The sequence below is a fragment of the Pan paniscus genome, chromosome 14, assembly GCF_029289425.2.
Source record: "Pan paniscus chromosome 14, NHGRI_mPanPan1-v2.0_pri, whole genome shotgun sequence".
Classification (NCBI taxonomy): domain Eukaryota; kingdom Metazoa; phylum Chordata; class Mammalia; order Primates; family Hominidae; genus Pan; species Pan paniscus.
Window position 1 is genome coordinate 82,657,977 of NC_073263.2, and position 20,100 is coordinate 82,678,076.

Genomic DNA, 20,100 nt, shown 5'->3' on the forward strand with positions numbered 1-20,100 from the left:
CTCTTCACAAGGTAACCTATATAAAAAATGCCAATTTGCATGAAGACCTTTTAAAAGACAGCAGGGGTTCAGTACAAGCTACTGAGAGTTTTCTTGTTCTCTAGCAGAAATTCACTCAAGAATAATGAAAAGTGACTTTTTCATGCACCTTCCTTTATTTTCGTGCCTGAAATCACAGATTGTACACAAAGGGAATGTGCTAAGCTGAACATAGGCAAGAAACAGCAATGGCAGCAACAACAAAAGTTAGTGATGCATTGAAATCTATATATCGTTATGTAGTCCCTCCCCATATATATATATAGACATAGAAGGGACTACATAACAATATATAGATTGTATATATGTATATATATAGAGAGAGAGAGAGAGAGAGAGAGATTTCTCTCTATTTCTTGATTATATAATATATAATATGCTATATTATATATTACATAATATGTAACATTCTATTTCTTGATTATATATTACATATATATATAATCAGCAAACTGCTATTCCCAGAAAAATTATTTAAGCAATACCTCTTTCACTTCCTTAAGAAAAAGCAATACTGGATTCGAAATATTTTTTAAAAATTAAACATTCTATGAAAGTGACCTGTGAATGCACAGTCAGTGCTTTTTGCTCTTGTTATACAGGCAAGGAGGTATGGAGAGTGCCAGTAGGTTTTAATATATTTACAGCATTGAACATAAAGGTCAATCATCTAAAAAGAAAAAGGCATCAGCAGTTAGAAACTGCATTCCAACGCATAGATTTGCAGCCAAAGAATTTTATTATTAATGAGACACAAAGAGAGCAAATAATTTTCAGATGCAATTTATTTGAAGATTAGATATCATCTGTATAACAGAAAGAAGCAAAGATCAATATTTTCACATTTTACTTGTTTTGCTGCTAAGCATGTCTGTCGATTTATTTTTGTAAATATTGTCTTTTTATTGTTATTACTTCTATGATCTACATTAACAAGGTTAGTAAAAAATCTTCCTGTCGATGGCGACTTTACTATATTTTATATATATATATATATACATAATTTTTTTTGAGACGCAGTCTTACTCTGCTGCCAGGCTGGAGTGCAATGGCACAATCTCGGCTCACTGCAACCTCCACCTGCCGGGTTCAAGCAATTCTCCTGCCTCAGCCTCCCGAGTAGCTGGGACTACAGGCACGTGCCACCATGCCCGGCTAATTTTTCATATTTTTAGTAGAGAGGGGGTTTCACCTTGCTGGCCAGGCTGGTCTCAAACTCCTGACCTCGTGATCTGCCTGCCTTGGCTTCCCAAAGTGCTGGGATTACAGGCATGAGCCACCGCGCCCGGCCCTTTACACTATTTACTTACCATAATTTTTACATTCTAAGTATGAAGAATTCATTCTAGTTGAATTTTTCCCCCACTGGGTGTTAGATTCTTAGTTTTCCTCTAGATGGCGGAGTAGTATTCTAAATGTAAAAGATGTCCTTTGTGATAAACATTTTAAACATTTATGTTGTATTTGCCAGCCTGGTTGAAAAATATTTTCCCCCTTTTCTGCAGTTAAAACAGAGTACATTCATGTGGTATATTTTGAAATTGGCATATACAATGAAATAAGGAGCAAGTAAGTACAATATTTTTAAAGTTAATTAAGTGATAGCATATGGAAAAGTGTAGTAATGTTTGATATATTTACATTCACCAAATAACCTATAAACAGTCCAAGAGGCTTTAACATACCATATCTTACCCTCAAGAGTATTGCTTGGCATTCTGTTTTGCAGCTTTTAGTATTTGTCGCAGAGTTCCTGATGAAAGAACTCTAAGAAAAACCCCTTGTGGTAGTTTAGTGCAACTTGCGACAAGAGAATTTCCCATCAAACTTTCAGGACAAATATGTCGAAGAGCAGTTCTCAGTCTAAAATGGAGTTTCAGCAACACCGTTGTGAGCTCTTCCAAATGTCCTGTATTCCCTTTCTCCACATGTTCTCAAGCAATAAATTGAAGCAGCTTACAAACTATCTATTTCCTCTGCAAACACACAGGGTGGTTGCGATTCTGAATTAAGAGACTTACAAACTGAGGAAGCCTTTCAGTCTTTCCCCATTTCTAGCCTCATTGCCATAAGAGTATTTGTATGGCATTTACAGCTTCCAAGCAGCCATTTTTGGTATTTCGCTGATGGCATCATATGTGAATTTGATTTTTATGTGGAACATCTATATCTTCCCTGGTTTCCTATATAGAGCCCAAAATATAGAACCACAAAGTATGACAGATAAACAACAGATTTAGTAAATAAGACAGTGGTATTAAACTTAATAAGAAGAAATAATGTCAAAGCTATCCTAGTATGATAAATGTATGAGATCTATAAAGAATAACGTCAACAAAACTTACTAAGAAGGAACTATTGTTAATCTTTTCCTCCTGAGTCAAATATATCATTTCAGGTTTTCAGTACCTGGGACATGCAAGTAAAACAAGGGCAATAATTATTAATTGGGAGGGAGATAAGCAAGTATTTCTCACTAGAATCAAGTTAATTGTTGGAAAGCAGGCATTCCAGAGACAATTGCTTAAAATGCAATACTTTTGACCTGGAATGTTGTACTCCCGTATGTCAGAGAGAAGACATTACTCAACTCTTCTTAACTTAATTCAATGAAAATATAATTTTATATAAATGTGAACTATTCTCCCTCTTTTGTGGAAATATAAAGGTAGGATTGCAATTCTACTTTATTCTTATCTTTATTCCAATGTTCTTATTGCTTAAGAAAGACTGGGACTTATTAAATGGAAAATGAAGAACATTTTGAAAAAATAGTATACAGTACGCTAATTTATCTAGTCAAATTATAAAAATAAAATTGTACGGTAAAGATACCATTTCAACAAATAAGATAAGAAGGCTTTTGCTTTAAATATTCAGATATCTAAGATTTAGCATTTGATTCTGATTATATTAAGAAAAATTCTTGTATTACTCTGTTCTCATGCTGCTAATTACCACAGACTGGGTAATTATAAAGGGAAGAGGTTTAATGGACTCACAGTTCCACATGGCTGGGGAGGATATATTTATTTTGTTGCCATTATGTATTTAATTTTCAATTATTTATCCAAATCACATGCAATATTGTACAACCAATATTTTAGGCCTCACAATCATGGCGGATGGCAAAGGAGGAGCAAAGGCATATCTTACATGGCAGCAGACAAGAGAACATGTGCAGGGGAACTGCCCTTTATAAAACCATCAGATCCCAGGAGACTTATTCACTATCATGGGAACAGCATGGGAAAGACCCACCCCCATGATTCAATTACCTCCCACCGGGTCCCTCCCACAACATGTGAGGATTATGTGAGCTACAATTAAAGATGAGATTTGGATAGAGACACAGCCAAACCATATTAATTCTCTATTCTCATCTTCATTTTACATATGTGTTGGGAATAGGCCCCCAAACTCTGGCCATAAGGGGCCCCAAAACTGGCCATAAACAAAATCTCTGCAGCACTGTGACATATTCTTGATGGCCATGATGCCCACACTGGAAGTTTGTAGGTTTACTGGAATGAGGGCAAGGAACACCCAGCCCACTCAGGGCAGAAAACTGCTTAAAGGCATTCTTAAACCACAAACAGCAGCATGAGTGATCTGTGCCTTAAGGACATACTCCTGCTGTAGATAACTAGCCCAACCCATCCCTTTATTTCGGCCCATCCCTTTATTTCCCATAAGGAATACTTTTAGTTAATCTATAATCTATAGAAACAATGCTTATCACTGGCTTGCTGTCAATAAATATGTGGGTAAATGTATGTTCCAGGCTCTCAGCTCTGAAGGCTGTGAGACCCCTGATTTCCAACTCCACACCTCTATGTATCTGTGTGTGTCTTTAATTCCTCTAGTGCCGCTGGGTTAGGGTCTTCCCTATTGATCTGGTCTCCGCACATATGTAAGCATGAAAGTGATATATTTATTTTGTTTCCATTATGTATTTATTTTTCAATTATTTATCCAAATCACATACAATATTATACAACCTATATTTCCTATATTTTAGGCTACGCTTTTTAAAATGTATAAGTGTGTATTAACTATATCAGAACTTTCTTTTAAAATTTTATTATTATTATACTTTAAGTTTTAGGGTACATGCGCACAGTGTGCAGGTTAGTTACATATGTATACATGTGCCATGCTGGTGTGCTGCACCCATTAACTCGTCATTTAGCATTAGGTATATCTCCTAAAGCTATCCCTCCCCCCTCCCCCCACCCCACAACAGACCCCAGAGTGTGATGTTCCCCTTCCTGTGTCCATGTGTTCTCATTGTTCAATTCCCACCTATGAGTGAGAACACGTGGTGTTTGGTTTTTTGTCCTTGCGATAGTTTACTGAGAATGATGACTTCCAGTTTCATCCATGTCCCTACAAAGGACATGAACTCATCATTTTTTATGGCTGCATAATATTCCATGGTGTATATGTGCCACATTTTCTTAATCCAGTCTATCATTGTTAGACATTTGGGTTGGTTCCAAGTCTTTGCTATTGTGAATAGTGCCGCAATAAACATACGTGTGCATGTGTCTTTATAGCAGCATGATTTATAGTCCTTTGGGTATATACCCAGTAATGGGATGGCTGGGTCAAATGGTATTTCCAGTTCTAGATCCCTGAGGAATTGCCACACTGCCTTTCACAATGGTTGAACTAGTTTACAGTCCCTCCAACAGCGTAAAAGTGTTCCTATTTCTCCACATCCTCTCCAGCACCTGTTGTTTCCTGACTTTTTAATGATTGCCATTCTAACTGGTGTGAGATGGTATCTCATTGTGGTTTTGATTTGCATTTCTCTGATGGCCAGTGATGGTGAGCATTTTTTCATGTGTTTTTTGGCTGCATAAATGTCTTCTTTTGAGAAGTGTCTGTTCATGTCCTTTGCCCACTTTTTGATGGGGTTGTTTGTTTTTTTCTTGTAAATTTGTTTGAGTTCATTGTAGATTCTGGATATTAGACCTTTGTCAGATGTGTCGGTTGTGAAAATTTTCTCCCATTTTGTAGGTTGCCTGTTCACTCTGATGGTAGTTTCTTTTGCTGTGCAGACGCTCTTTAGTTTAATTAGATCCCATTTGTTAATTTTGGCTTTTGTTGCCATTGCTTTTGGTGTTTTAGACATGAAGTCCTTGCCCATGCCTATGTCCTGAATGGTAATGCCTAGGTTTTCTTTTAGGGTTTTTATGGTTTTAGGTCTAACGTTTAAGGCTTTAATCCATCTTGAATTAATTTTTGTATAAAGTGTAAGGAAGGGATCCAGTTTCAGCTTTCTATATATGGCTAGCCAGTTTTCCCAGCACCATTTATTAAATAGGTAATCCTTTCCCCATTGCTTGTTTTTGTCAGGTTTGTCAAAGATCAGATAGTTGTAGATAAGCGGTGTTACTTCTGAGGGCTCTGTTCTATTCCATTGATCTATATCTCTGTTTTGGTAACGGTACCATGCTGTTTTGGTTACTGTAGCCTTGTAGTATAGTTTGAAGTCAGGTAGTGTGATGCCTCCAGCTTTGTTCTTTTGGCTTAGGATTGACTTGGCGATGCGGGCTCTTTTTTGGTTCCATATGAACTTTAAAGTAGTTTTTCCAATTCTGTGAAGAAAGTCATTGGTAGCTTGATGGGGATGGCATTGAATCTATAAATTACCTTGGGCAGTATGGCCATTTTCATGATATTGATTCTTCCTACCCATGAGCATGGAATGTTCTTCCATTTGTTTGTATCCTCTTTAATTTCATTGAGCAGTGGTTTGTGTTCTCCTTGAAGAGGTCCTTCACATCCCTTGTAAGTTGGATTCCTAGGTATTTTATTCTCTTTGAAGCAATTGTGAATGGGAGTTCACTCATGATTTGGCTCTCTGTTTGTCTGTTATTGGTGTATAAGAATGCTTGTGATTTTTGTACATTGATTTTGTATCCTGAGACTTTGCTGAAGTTGCTTATCAGCTTAAGGAGATTTGGAGCTGAGACAATGGGGTTTTCTAGATATACAATCATGTCATCTGCAAACAGGGACAATTTGACTTCCTCTTTTCCTAATTGAATACACTTTATTTCCTTCTCCTGCCTAATTGCCCTGGCCAGAACTTCAAACACTATGTTGAATAGGAGTGGTGAGAGAGGGCATCCCTGTCTTGTGCCCGTTTTCAAAGGGAATGCTTCCAGTTTTTGCCCATTCAGTATGATATTGGCTGTGGGTTTGTCATAGATACCTCTTATTATTTTGAGATACGTCCCATCAATACCTAATTTATTGAGAGTTTTTAGCATGAAGGGTTGTTGAATTTTGTCAAAGGCCTTTTCTGCATCTATTGAGATAATCATGTGGTTTTTGTCTTTGGTTCTGTTTATATGCTGGATTACATGTATTGATTTGCATATATTGAACCAGCCTTGCATCCCAGGGATGAAGCCCACTTGATCATGGTAGATAAGCTTTTTGATGTGCTGCTGGATTCAGTTTGCCAGTATTTTATTGAGGATTTTTGTATCAATGTTCATCAAGGATATTGGTCTAAAATTCTCTTTTTTGGTTGTGTCTCTGCCCAGCTTTCGTATCAGGATGATACTGGCCTCATAAAATCAGTTAGGGAGGATTCCCTCTTTTTCTATTGATTGGAATAGTTTCAGAAGGAATGGTACCAGTTCCTCCTTGTACCTCTGGTAGAATTTGGCTGTGAATCCATCTGGTCCTGGACTCTTTGGTTGGTAAGCTATTGATTATTGCCACAATTTTAGATCCTGTTATTGGTGTATTCAGAGATTCAACTTCTTCCTGGTTTAGTCTTGGGAGGGTGTATGTGTCGAGGAATTTATCCATTTCTTCTAGATTTTCTAGTTTATTTGCGTAGAGGTGTTTGTAGTATTCTCTGATGGTAGTTTGTATTTCTGTGGGATCGGTGGTGATATCCCCTTTATCATTTTTTATTGCATCTATTTGATTCTTATCTGTTTTTCCTTTATTAGTCTTGCTAGCAGTCTATCAATTTTGTTGATCCTTTCAAAAAACCAGCTCCTGGATTCATTAAGTTTTTGACGGGTTTTTTGTGTCTCTATTTCCTTCAGTTCTGCTCTGATTTTAGTTATTTCTTTCCTTCTGCTGGCTTTTGAATGTGTTTGCTCTTGCTTTTCTAGTTCTTTTAATTGTGATGTTAGGTTGTCAATTTTGGATCTTTCCTGCTTTCTCTTGTGGGCATTTAGTGCTATAAATTTCCCTCTGCACACTGCTTTGAATGGGTCCCAGAGATTCTGGTATGTTGTGTCTTTGTTCTCGTTGGTTTCAAACAACATCTTTATTTCTGCCTTCATTTCGTTATGTACCCAATAGTCATTCAGGAGCAGGTTGTTCAGTTTCCATGTAGTTGAGCAGTTTTGAGTGAGTTTCTTAATCCTGAGTTCTAGTTTGATTGCACTGTGGTCTGAGAGACAGTTTGTTATAATTTCTGTTCTTTTACATTTGCTGAGGAGAGCTTTACTTCCAAGTATGTGGTCAATTTCGGAATAGGTGTGGTGTGGTGCTGAAAAAAATGTTTATTCTGTTGATTTGGGGTGGAGAGTTCTGTAGATGTCTATTAGGTCTGCTTGGTGCAGAGCCGAGTTCAATTCCTGGGTATCATTGTTAACTTTCTGTCTTGTTGATCTGTCTAATGTTGACAGTGGGGTTTTAAAGTCTCCCATTATTATTGTGTGGGAGTCTAAGTCTCTTTGTAGGTCACTAAGGACTTGCTTTATGAATCTGGATGCTCCTGTATTGGGTGCATATATATTTACGATAGTTAGCTCTTCTTGTTGAATTGATCCCTTTACCATTATGTAATGGCCTTCTTTGTCTCTTTTGATCTTTGTTGGTTTAAAGTCTGTTTTATCAGAGACTAGGATTGCAACCCCTGCCTTTTTTTGTTTTCCATTTGCTTGGTAGATCTTCCTCCATCCTTTTATTTTGAGCCTATGTGTGTCTCTGCACGTGAGATGGGTTTCCTGAATACAGCACACTGATGGGTCTTGACTCTTTATCCAATTTGCCAGTCTGTGTCTTTTAATTGGAGCATTTAGTCTATTTGCATTTAAAGTTAATATTGTTATGTGTGAATTTGATCCTGTCATTATGTTGTTAGCTGGTTATTTTGCTCATTAGTTGATGTAGTTTCTTCCTAGCCTCGATGGTCTTTACAATTTGGCATGATTTTGCAGTGGCTGGTACTGGTTGTTCCTTTCCTTGTTTAGTGCTTCCTTCAGGAGCTCTTTTAGGGCAGGCCTGGTGGTGACAAAATCTCTCAGCATTTGCTTGTCTGTAAAGTATTTTATTTCTCCTTCACTTATGAAGCTTAGTTTGGCTGGATATGAAATTCTGGGTTGAAAATTCTTTTCTTGAAGAATGTTGAATATTGGCCGCCACTCTCTTCTGGCTTGTAGAGTTTCTGCCGAGAGATCAACTGTTAGTCTGATGGGCTTCCCTTTGTGGGTAACCCGACCTTTCTCTCTGGCTGCCCTTAACATTTTTTCCTTCGTTTCAACTTTGGTGAATCTGACAATTATGTGTCTTGGAGTTGCTCTTCTCGAGGAGTATCTTTGTGGCATTCTCTGTATTTCCTGAATCTGAATGTTGGCCTGCCTTGCTAGATTGGGGAAGTTCTCCTGGATAATATCCTGCAGAGTGTTTTCCAACTTGGTTCCATTCTCCCCGTCACTTTCAGGTACACCAATCAGACGTAGATTTGGTCTTTTCACATAATCCCATATTTCTTGAAGGCTTTGTTCATTTCTTTTTATTCTTTTTTCTCTAAACTTCCCTTCTTGCTTCGTTTCATTCATTTCATGTTCCATCACTGATACCCTTTCTTCCAGTTGATCGCATTGGCTCCTGAGGCTTCTGCATTCTTCACGTAGTTCTTGAGCCTTGGCTTTCAGCTCCATCCGCTCCTTTAAGCACTTCTCTGTATTGGTTATTCTAGTTATACATTCGTCTAAATTTTTTTCAAAGTTTTTAACTTCTTTGCCTTTGGTTTGAATTTCCTCCTGTAGCTCGGAGTAGTTTGATTGTCTGAAGCCTTCTTCTCTCAACTCATTAAACTCAGTCTCCGTCCACCTTTGTTCCATTGCTGGTGAGGAACTGCGTTCCTTTGGAGGAGGAGAGACGCTCTGCTTTTTAGACTGTCCAGTTTTTCTGCTGTTTTTTTCCCCATCTTTGTGGTTTTATCTACTTTTGGTCTTTGATGATGGTGACGTACAGATGGGTTTTTGGTGTGGATGTCCTTTCTGTTTGTTAGTTTTCCTTCTAACAGAAAGGACCCTCAGCTGCAGGTCTGTTGGAGTTTGAGGTCCACTCCAGACCCTGTTTGCCTGGGTATCAGCAGTGGTGGCTGCAGAACAGTGGATTTTCATGAACCGCAAATGCTGCTGTCTGATCGTTCCTCTGGAAGTTTTGTCTCAGAGGAGTACCCGGCCGTGTGAGGTGTCAGTCTGCCTCTACTGGGGGGTGCCTCCCAGTTAGGCTTCTTGGGGGTCAGGGGTCAGGGACCTACTTGAGGAGGCAGTCTACCCATTCTCAGATCTCCAGCTGCGTGCTGGGAGAACCACTGCTCTCTTCAAAGCTGTCAGACAGGGACATTTAAGTCTGCAGAGGTTACTGCTGTCTTTTTGTTTGTCTGTGCCCTGTCCCCAGAGGTGGAGCCTACAGAGGCAGGCAGGCCTCCTTGAGCTGTAGTGGGCTCCACCAAGTTCAAGCTTCCCTGCTGCTTTGTTTACCTAAGCAAACCTGGGCAATGGCGGGTGCCCCTCCCCTAGCCTCGCCGCTGCCTTGCAGTTTGATCTCAGACTGCTGTGCTAGCAATCAGCAAGATTCCATGGGTGTAGGACCCTCTGAGCCATGTGCGGGATATAATCTCCTGGTGGGCTGTTTTTTAAGCCCGTCGGAAAAGCGCAGTATTAGGGTGGGAGTGACCTGATTTTCCAGGTGCTGTCTGTCACCCCTTTTTTTGACTAGGAAAGGGAACTCCCTGACCCCTTGCGCTTCCCGAGTGAGGCAATGCCTTGCCCTGCTTCGGCTCGTGCACGGTGCGCTGCACCCACTGTCCTGCGCCCACTGTCTGGCACTCCCTAGTGAGATGAACCTGGTACCTCAGATGGAAATGCAGAAATCACCCATCTTCTGCGTCGCTCATGCTAGGAGCTGTAGACCAGAGTTCTTCCTATTTGGCCATCTTGGCTCTCTCCCCTTTAAGAACTTTTATATATGCTGTTACTTTAATGCCCCAAGAATCTTGAACTAAATATATATTTATTTTAGTTTACAAAATAGGAAAATTTTAACTCAGAAAAATTAAATAAACTTGATCAAAACAATAAATAAATAACTGGAATTTGCCCCCTGTAGCTTCAGCCTGATGTTTTAATTTGCTTTCTATTATTCATTATATTTAATTAATCTAATCTTCTGATATTCAGTATATCTCCTTCAGGCTCCAATATTTTTATTCATCAAGCTAGCTGGATCTGATTAAATTAGTAGCCTTTCCAAATTAAGAATGCCAAGTAATTTTATTATGTTTGCTCTGTTTCTTAGGACTGCTTTCTCTCTAATCACTTGTCTTATTAGTTGATCATTGACTGTGAAAAAAGAAAGCCTTCCAGTTTTATGAGATAGAACTTAAATGGTCCTTTGGAGATTGTGAACTTCACATCCTTAGAGGAAATGTCAGGAAAATTGAAGTCCTCATGGTTTGTGAGTAGCATGACCTTTGCATTAGCTTTTCTAACTGTTTAAATTGTTCCTAATCTGTATTCTAACTCATGATGACATTTATGGCTGCCCTCTGAAATCATCACATTTCACTTAACTGTATCATATTAGAAATGCAGGTAAACCCTTATGACTTACATACATTTACTTGCTAGATGCATTCTCCAGATAGGCCTAAAAGAAAAGCAGTACTCTTCCTGACCTGTGATTTTTATAATGTCTACATTGCCAATGATTCTCATTCAGCTTTTAATCAATAAATTGTCTCAAAAGTTATTTTAATTGTCATTCATTTTAACAAAGGAAGTTTTTACTCTTTTTAAATTGTTTCAGCATCAGCTCAATTGGTTTTTATTTTTTAAAATTCAGTTTTCATACCGATGAAGCAAAGGAACTAAATTATTTCATTCTTAAAAATTTTCACAGCTTTAAAATTCAATGTACTCTATGATTCAATTATTTTTACTTACTTATAATTAAGCTACACAAATATTTGTAAAATTCCCTTTGAGGATCTATCTATCTATCTATCTATCTATCTATCTATCTATCATCTTTCTTTGGTGAAAATTTAAATGCTGTTTAATTCATATGCAAACACACACATTAATATTCACAGTTACATTTAATTTGATTACTTTCTTAGTGTACCAATAACTTCAATATTCTTACTGTATTTATAAAGTGTGATTCATCTACACTTAGAGGCAATATAATTATTTATTTCTAGTCTTTGTTAATAATTGATTTTAGAGCCTCAAAATAAATATAGACTAATTGTTACCCTCGAAGATACTTTTTGTTTACTTTAATCCTTACAAGAAGATAAAACTTTCAGAAGCATGCATGGTTATTTCTTTGCTCTCTTTTGATACAGAGAGCTGAAATTGATTTTCATTTTCTCTCTTATGTGAAAAGCAACATTTTGAGTTGAGTTGCTTTTACCTTGAGAATACCATCTCATGTTTTCAGGTCCCTAGGCAATGGTCATGGCGTATTTCCAAAAAGTGAATCTCTACAAGTTGTCAGAAAACATTTCCTGTGGTCTGGTTGCCATCCCATCTGGATGCCAAAATCTCTTCCACTGTGAATTGTGGTCTTTGATCCAGAAATTGGAAGAATAGAGTGAAGAACAATGTGACTTTTCATCACCTGCAAATAGCATATCCATTACTCAAACATGAGTTATGAATTTGTATTTCTTTATTGCTGTTACATATATGAGATAAAAACAAAGAAATGTACAAGAAGATAAAAAAGTGAAATGAAACACAAATATTCATTACCTCAGTGGTCACTTTTATTATGATGACAAAATTGGTAACTTAAATTTGAAACACTTGGAGCCTGTTTATATAGTGAGTTTGTATGATGAAATATTATAGAATCATTTAAAAATCCTGTTGATTAATACTCATTGACATAGAAAATTTTATATGTTGTTAAAAAGAATACTAATATAAAAATGCTAAGACATGCGTGCAATATTGTCATAATCCACAGAGACAGACACACGCACACACACACACTGCGTGTACCAAAACTGTGAATAATTTTTAAACTTGACTAATGTGAAAAAAGAGGCAAGTATTGTTGCAATAGTGTGAGCGCAACACAAAACAGGAGTTACAGCAAGAAAACATATACTCCTCTAAAAACATCTTTAGAAAACTATAGCCAAACTCTGAGAAATGTCCAGCGTTAATATATCCTATTTTTATGATTCTGAGAAATAAATATGGAAAAACTACATACAGAATATTACTGCCGCTAACTTATAAATATATGATCAGAGCTGAAAATATACCACTTTGTCTTTTCTTTCAACCAGTGCCACAGATTATTTCTGGCAGAAAATAGTAAGTGCTGCTCTTTATTGGAAGCCTTTCACTGAAAATGCACCTCATGCCTAATTCAATTCAACTAGTCAATTTTTATTGAATATACCATGTGTTTAGCATTGTGGTTAGGCACATTCAGAGAAGAGGAAACACCCCCAAAGTATGTTTTGGTGCTAAAATATATAATAGAGAGATTTAGTTCTGTGGGACACGGAGAAGGCCAGGACTATTGTGACCTGTAATGGTTGGAAAATAGTTTTGAGGCCCATGGCAGTGTTTGTCATATTTACTACTGCATGTAAATGCCTGGGACAATGCTTAGAACCTAAGGGTGCTACTTCAAAGCACCTGCTCTTAAAAGTAGCACGATAATGTCCCTAAACACATCAAGGTCAATAAGCCATAACAAAAATAATGAATACGTATTATAAAGCATTCATTTCTGAGGACTTATAAAATTTAAAGCATTCTAGATCTTCATAAAATTGAATTCTTCCATGAAATATTCAATCACCCTAAATCCTTTTGAATCTGAAATCCATTTAACTTATTGAGAGAAACGAGAAAAATCTTCAGCACACTTACCACAAACCCCTTGCCTAGGATGTATTCACGAAATACCTAAGAAATATTTCTTAAATGAATTTTTACTCAATACTTCTTAAATGAATACTTCTTAAGTGAAATACTTCTGGTGGGTTTTTTTTTTTTTTTGCAATGTAGTCTCACTCTGTCGCCCAGGCTGGAGTGCAGTGGTGCGATATTGGCTCATTGCAACCTCTGCCTCCTGGATTCAAGTGATTCTCCTGCCTCAGCATCCTGAATAACTGGGACTACAGGTGCCTGCCACCATGCCTGGCTATTTTTTGTATTTTTAGTAGAGATAGGGTTTCACCATATTGGCCAGTCTGGTCTGAAACTCCTGACCTCTTGATCCACTCTCCTTGGCCTGCCAAAGTGTTGAGATTACAGGCGTGAGCCACCGCGCCCAGCCTGAAATATTTCTTAAAGGAATACTTCTTAAATGAATGTTTAAATGAATGTTTACTTCCTAAGCGCTCCAGCCTTGGGGTTAACATTGGACACCGGAATCAAAAGCTAAAGTTTTTATGTTTATAAGTTTTCATTGGGTTACATAAAAAGTTTACTTAAAAACTCAAGCACTTCTTATGTTGACAGTATTCCCCAAATTGATCATAAAAAACATATTGATCATCACTAAAATACAGATTTCTAGGTCATTGTCTTGACATACTAATTCAGTGTCTGTTACAGATCCCAGAACTAAATTTCTTAAAAAAAAAAACCAGGATATTCTAAAACACTACCTGAAAACATACTAACTCTAAGGGAGAAAATGAATGTATTCAATAAAGTAATAAAACTGAAACTGAGGGAGAAATCCAGTAATATTAAACATTATAAAGATGGAGAAAATAGACACAAATTCTTAGTGTATACTTAAGCTTACAGTAAGTTGCATAAAATAATTGGACCATTAAAAGATAAAGTATAAAGAAGCAAACATTTATAAATATGTTTTTTAAATTTCATAATGAGAACTTCTATAATGCCTTTCAATGGTGGTTGATTTATCTAGCACCAAAGTCAAGGGACTTGATTAATGTTGAATTTTATTTTTTAATGTAAGGTTGGTGTTTCAACTTCAGTCATTGTTTTCTCCTAACATTTATTGAGGAATTTTATTTTACTCTATACAAATATTAATCAGTTAACCTCTCAGCATTTTATGGATGCTAGTGGAAGACTTGAGGCTTTTGGGACAGAGACAAAGCATTTTATTACTTATGATAAAACAAGTAGCAGGAGCATAGGAGCATCCGTATGTGTGTCAGCACCCCGTGCCCAAAGCCACATAAGGGTGGCATAATTTGTGACCAGATAGATAGATGCCTGCACAGGCAATGGTTTATGTTCTAGAACAGAAGCACTGAACTTCAGGAATCTGCCATTTTATAGCAAGCAGTTAGTAAGCCTGCTCTTTGTCCTGCATGTAGGTTGACAAATGTAAACACAACTCTGAGAGAATGCCAGAGAATAAATGGTCAAGGACTTGCTTGTTGGCATACCCAACAAGACGTGGAGGAGTACATGTGTTCCATGGAAGACTGTCTCTCCCAAAGTGTTCACTCCGCCAGGTCCTATAACAATGTTGTATATACAACTCTATTCTTCAGCCCCACACTATAAAGCTGGTGTAATATCCACATACATACACACAAACACATGTGTTCCTGTTACTCACACAATGGTGGGACCAACCACTTACAGGTGGCCACAAACAAGGAGGATTTAACAAGGGGATTGTATTTCTTGCAACAAGTAAGGAGGGCACTGAGGATACTTCCCAAACAGTGCCTCCCCAGGCAACAAAAGTAGAAACAGGGCTTTTATTGGTTAGCTGAGTTATTGTATGTGGAGATGGAGTAAAGGCTACAGAGGTGCAGTCATCAGTCGTGCTACTACGTACACTGTGTATACGTATAGAAAATAGCAATAAGTTCGTCCCTGGGTGGACATTTTAGTGTGATTATGAGGAGATTTTGCCAATATTTATCTCCAACTCAGATATCTAGGGCTTCAATTAGTTTTTTTTTTTTTTTTCCAGGGCTGAACATTCTTCCTGGAACTTTTTGAAACAAGAACTCAGGGTGCAACAGTTAAATTGGATAACTCTTTCACAGTGCATATCCCAAAACCCTGGGACCCTAGGTTACATTCCATTTCCACATCTCCTCTTTTCCCACTACTTTGTTATTTACTGATTGGGTAGAGAAACTGAGACTCTTTATTAAAATTCACACATACACAGAGACTTTATTTAAACATAGGTGTGTGTAATTTTCAATCAAAATGGTGTCTAGTATTTTGCTTTGTTCCCAGTACAATAAATTATGTATATTTAATAATTTTAAAAAATAAAACCAATGATGGATACTTTTAAGGTTTAGGTTAAGATTCCAAATGCTACTAATCAAGGTTTGAAAAAGACAGTTCCTTTAAAGGGATAAACAGGCAACTCATGTAAAACATGTGCTAACTGGAGTAACATAGGCTCTGACAATTAAATAAATAAAGAAAATGGCATAATGGAGGGTAGATGTTCAGAATCCAGAAGTAAATTTGGAGAAATATTATTGTGATATATAAGAATGCAGAAAAAAATTCAGGAAATGCAAAAATAATATGTAGAATGGTAAATGTTTTAAACAAATTATACTATATGCATGGAACATTTTAATGACTTGTAGATATCTCCTCATATGCAAGGTATCATTCTGGTTGCTATAGCTAAGTGGCAAGAGATAGCACCCTCTCAGTGGAAGAGTAGGGAAAGGGGAGTCACTGTATTCTCACTTCTCATGTACACCAGCTAACCAATTTTGGAGCAACTGACAAAATATTGTCAGGCTACAATGTTAAAGAAAAAAGAGAACAGTGATTGATGTTAACAACTGTAGATTTCCTAACACTCTATTATACATTTTCCTCCTTTGATATGTTCTCTCCTCATACCTCTAAATGTAGGCATTATCCAAAGTATGACTGTTTTTATCTGTATTACCTTCAAATGACTCTGAGAAAAATATAAAGACCAACTGTAATTATCGACATGTAGCCTTCTCAATTCACCTGTGATAATATATTTTGTCTTCAGTGACAGTTAATTTTACGTATCAACATGGAGCGTGTTTGGTCATAAGGCTAACACTTCATTCGGTGAATTCTGAGTAAAGCAGATTGCTCTCCACAATCTGGGTGAGCCTCATTCAATCAAGTGAAGACCAGATTAGAACAAAAAGACCAGTTTCCCCAAGCAAGAGGAAATTGTCTAGAAGAGTGCTGTACTAGTCCCTTCTTACACTACTATAAAGGGTTACCTGAGACTAGGAAATTTATAAAGAAAAAGAGGTTTAATTGACTCACAGTTCCGCAGGCCATATGGGCCATATGCATCTGAGGAGGCCTCAGGAAACTTAACAATCATGGCAGAAGGCGAAGGGGAAGCTAGCATGTCTTACATGGCTGGAGCAGGAAGAAGAGAGAGCAAAGGGGGAAGTGCTACACACTTTTAAACAACCAGATCACATTAGAACTCACTCACTATCAAAAGAACAGCAAGGGGGAAGTCCGCCCCCAAGATCCAATCACCTCCCACCAGGCCCTCCTCCAACATTGGGGATTACAATTCAACATGAGATTTGGGTGGGGACACAAATGCAAACCATATCAACTGCCTTCCAATTGAACAGCACCATTGGCTCTTCTGGCTCTCCAGCTTGCCAGCATGTTCAGGCCAGAACTACACCATTAACTATCCTGGATCTTGGGCCTGCCAGCCCATGCTGCACACTGTAGATTTTTGACTCACTAGCCTCCATAATTTCCTAAGACTAGTCCTTATAATAAATCTTCATACACACACATACAGACACATACACACATACACATCCTATTGGTTCTGTTTCTCTAGATAAATGTGATCAGTATATCTTCTTTTTTCAAATTTCAAATTTCCATAATATATTTTAGTGAGCATTGTCAGAGTTTTCACTAATAAGGTTAGATTAAAGATGAACAAGCCTGTGTTTGTCCTGTGCAAGATACTATGACTGATTTTTGGTGAAAGAAAATTATTTCAAGCTCTACAGTTTTTAATATAGAAATTATAAATTCTGGACTTTTTGATTTGATCCTAAGAAAATTGTAGTGAAGCTAGAGACCTCATCTTCTAGTTAGCAGTTGTTAGTGAATAAATATTAGTGAGATAAAAGAAGCTGTACAAAGATGCAGCAAGAAAAGTAATTTGTTTTTGCATCTATAAAATGAACCTGATATTGCATAATTCATAGGAATATTGAGAGCATTTAGATAAGAAATAGAGATACACATAAAAAAACTTCACATGAACATTCAAATGGAGAGTATGATTTCTATTTTAAATTCAGATTATTTAAGAATATTCATTTTCTATTATCTGACTTTATTCTAGGATACAGACGTAGTAGTGAACAAAACAAAATCCTCACACTAATGTACATATATTTAAAATAATCATTTTTAAAAATTACTGTTTCAGGTACATTTCTAATAACTGAATTTAAACACAATGATTCACAATAAACAGTGCAGTTACTCAAATACATTAAAGGAATAGTATTAACAATACACTGTCATTACCATATTTTTTCCAATATCAGACACCTATTTTGAGGATTTAGATAATTCATATATATATACACACACACACAGACATATGGAATGTTTTGCATATTTTCTAGCAGATCAGAGCTACTCATACATACAAATAAATACCACCTTTATTTGTATGTGTGACAGAAGGCAGAATGAAACCAGTTGTATGTAAGCCAAATTGACTTCTTAAAATATCTGTAAATAATTAAATATTCTAGTTTATTGTAGTTATATTCTATATTCCAGTAATAGGAAAACATCATCTAACCTCCATCTTTAAAATGTGGATGGAATAAAATAGTAATTTTGGGAACCCCCAGTTAAATTGGGGTTCCAATACCAGATTAGCTAGCAACCCTGCCCTAATGAAAATATGGGAGCAGAACATTAGTGTTTAGTGGACCTTCCTTGGGCTACATTTTTAACCTGGTGAATGGGCTAATGCCTATTTGTTGGACCTGTGATCGGGGGTTGGGGGGGCGGGTCCCTCACGTGGGAAACTTGTTTATACCGGAAGGTGTCCTTGTGACTCTTACCTGGACTCATGTGCTGTTTATGCCTGCCTGACCATCACTCTGGCTCTGGGAGCCTGCCTTTGTGTTCTCCTCAGCATCCTGGGGAAGCCCACAGTTCTTCAGATAGAAGGCACAAATTAAAAACACCACCACAATAGAAAACAAGCTCAAAGACTTTGTGCTTACAGATCCTGAGTAAAGAGAGAACAATCAGTAAGGAGGGCCTTCTTTCATCTGTCTGGGTCAGGAAGAGCCATGAGGAGCATACAGAGAGAGTGAGAAATAGCAGTCTAGTATATATGCGGGAATAGGGTTTGGGTCACTTTGTGCAAATGCCTAAATGATTCCTTTAAAGGAGTTAGCAGGAAAGCAGAAGCCCAGTGGACTAGGCAGAAGAAATGCTTCTAAGTTCTTATCTCTGGCTACCAGGCTTGGGCCATTTGCGTGTGGTGCAGAACTGGAAACTTTGTCGATGGTGACCAAGCCCTGCCTAGGAGAAAGTTAAACTTGTTTTCAAAATGGATGCTGAGGTGGGAAAATTATAAGAATTAACTACAATTGGTTACACGTCTTTATCACTAACTTCTATTTTCCTTCAAAAGTTAGGCTTGGGTATCTGTAGAATTAAACTTCAAAATTATGTTTATAAGGCTGTTAGTTTTGACCCATAGTTTCACTAATGCTGTGCTGGTAAATGTTCAACAACTGTTCTCTGAAGCCGATTTTAAGCTGTTTGCAGCTTTCTGTGGTATAAATACTCAAACCGTGGGCAATTTCAAGCAACAAACGTATCATTGCTGAATGTGGAGTTAGGAAGAGATGCATAAAATTTGCTCCTGTGAGGCTGTATGAACTGGCTTCAGGATACCACCCACTTCTATCTAGAGGCCACCTTAAATATAAACAGATATGTAAGTACACAAATTTATATTAAAGTAAGCTGGATTTATTATTCGTATTAGGTTGTTGCAAGAATAATCGCTTTTTTTGCGATTATTTTTAATAGTATGTATTTTGTTAAATGTAAATTCCTCTCAGGGATTAATTGCCTGCTTCTTGTTTTAATAAATTTTCAAATCCTCTGTGTTCCACATGTAAAAAATTTCCTTGTTGCAAACTACAGGTTTCAACTCTGATACAAGAATCTAAGGGGCATAAGTAAAAAATAATGAGTGAGAGATGGTGCCAAAGACAATACATCTATCTTTGTAGAAGAGATTCTAAAAAGCAGAGCCTGAAACAACAGATGAGAAAAGATCTGAGAGTATCTTTAGAAAAAAATGTGTAAAAACCTGTCATTTTCTTTAATGTTTTAATATAAAACGCTGCTGTGAATAAAAGCATAAATACATTCCTCCAGATTAGTAAATTTTCCTAAGAGGTATCATCAATCACATGTGCTCTTTTCAAGAAATAATTAGATTATCTTATGTAAAGTGAGTAGAAAAGTCATTTTTTTCTGCCTGCGGTCAGTATATGTCAATTCTCACATATTATATATGATTATATTGAACTCAAGAGGTTTTAAAACAACAGAGAATAATTAAGATTTGGAATTTGGAAAGAGAGAAGGAAAAAAATCTCTTAAGTTGCCAGTTGTATTGGAAGTTCACTTTATAACTCCAACTTGATTTAATTTTGAATGTCCTTGTGCCTTGGAATTGAATTCAGAGGCAAGAAAGCTAGCAATTTACATAATGGAATCTCTCTGGATAAAATCCTTGAGGACATGCTAT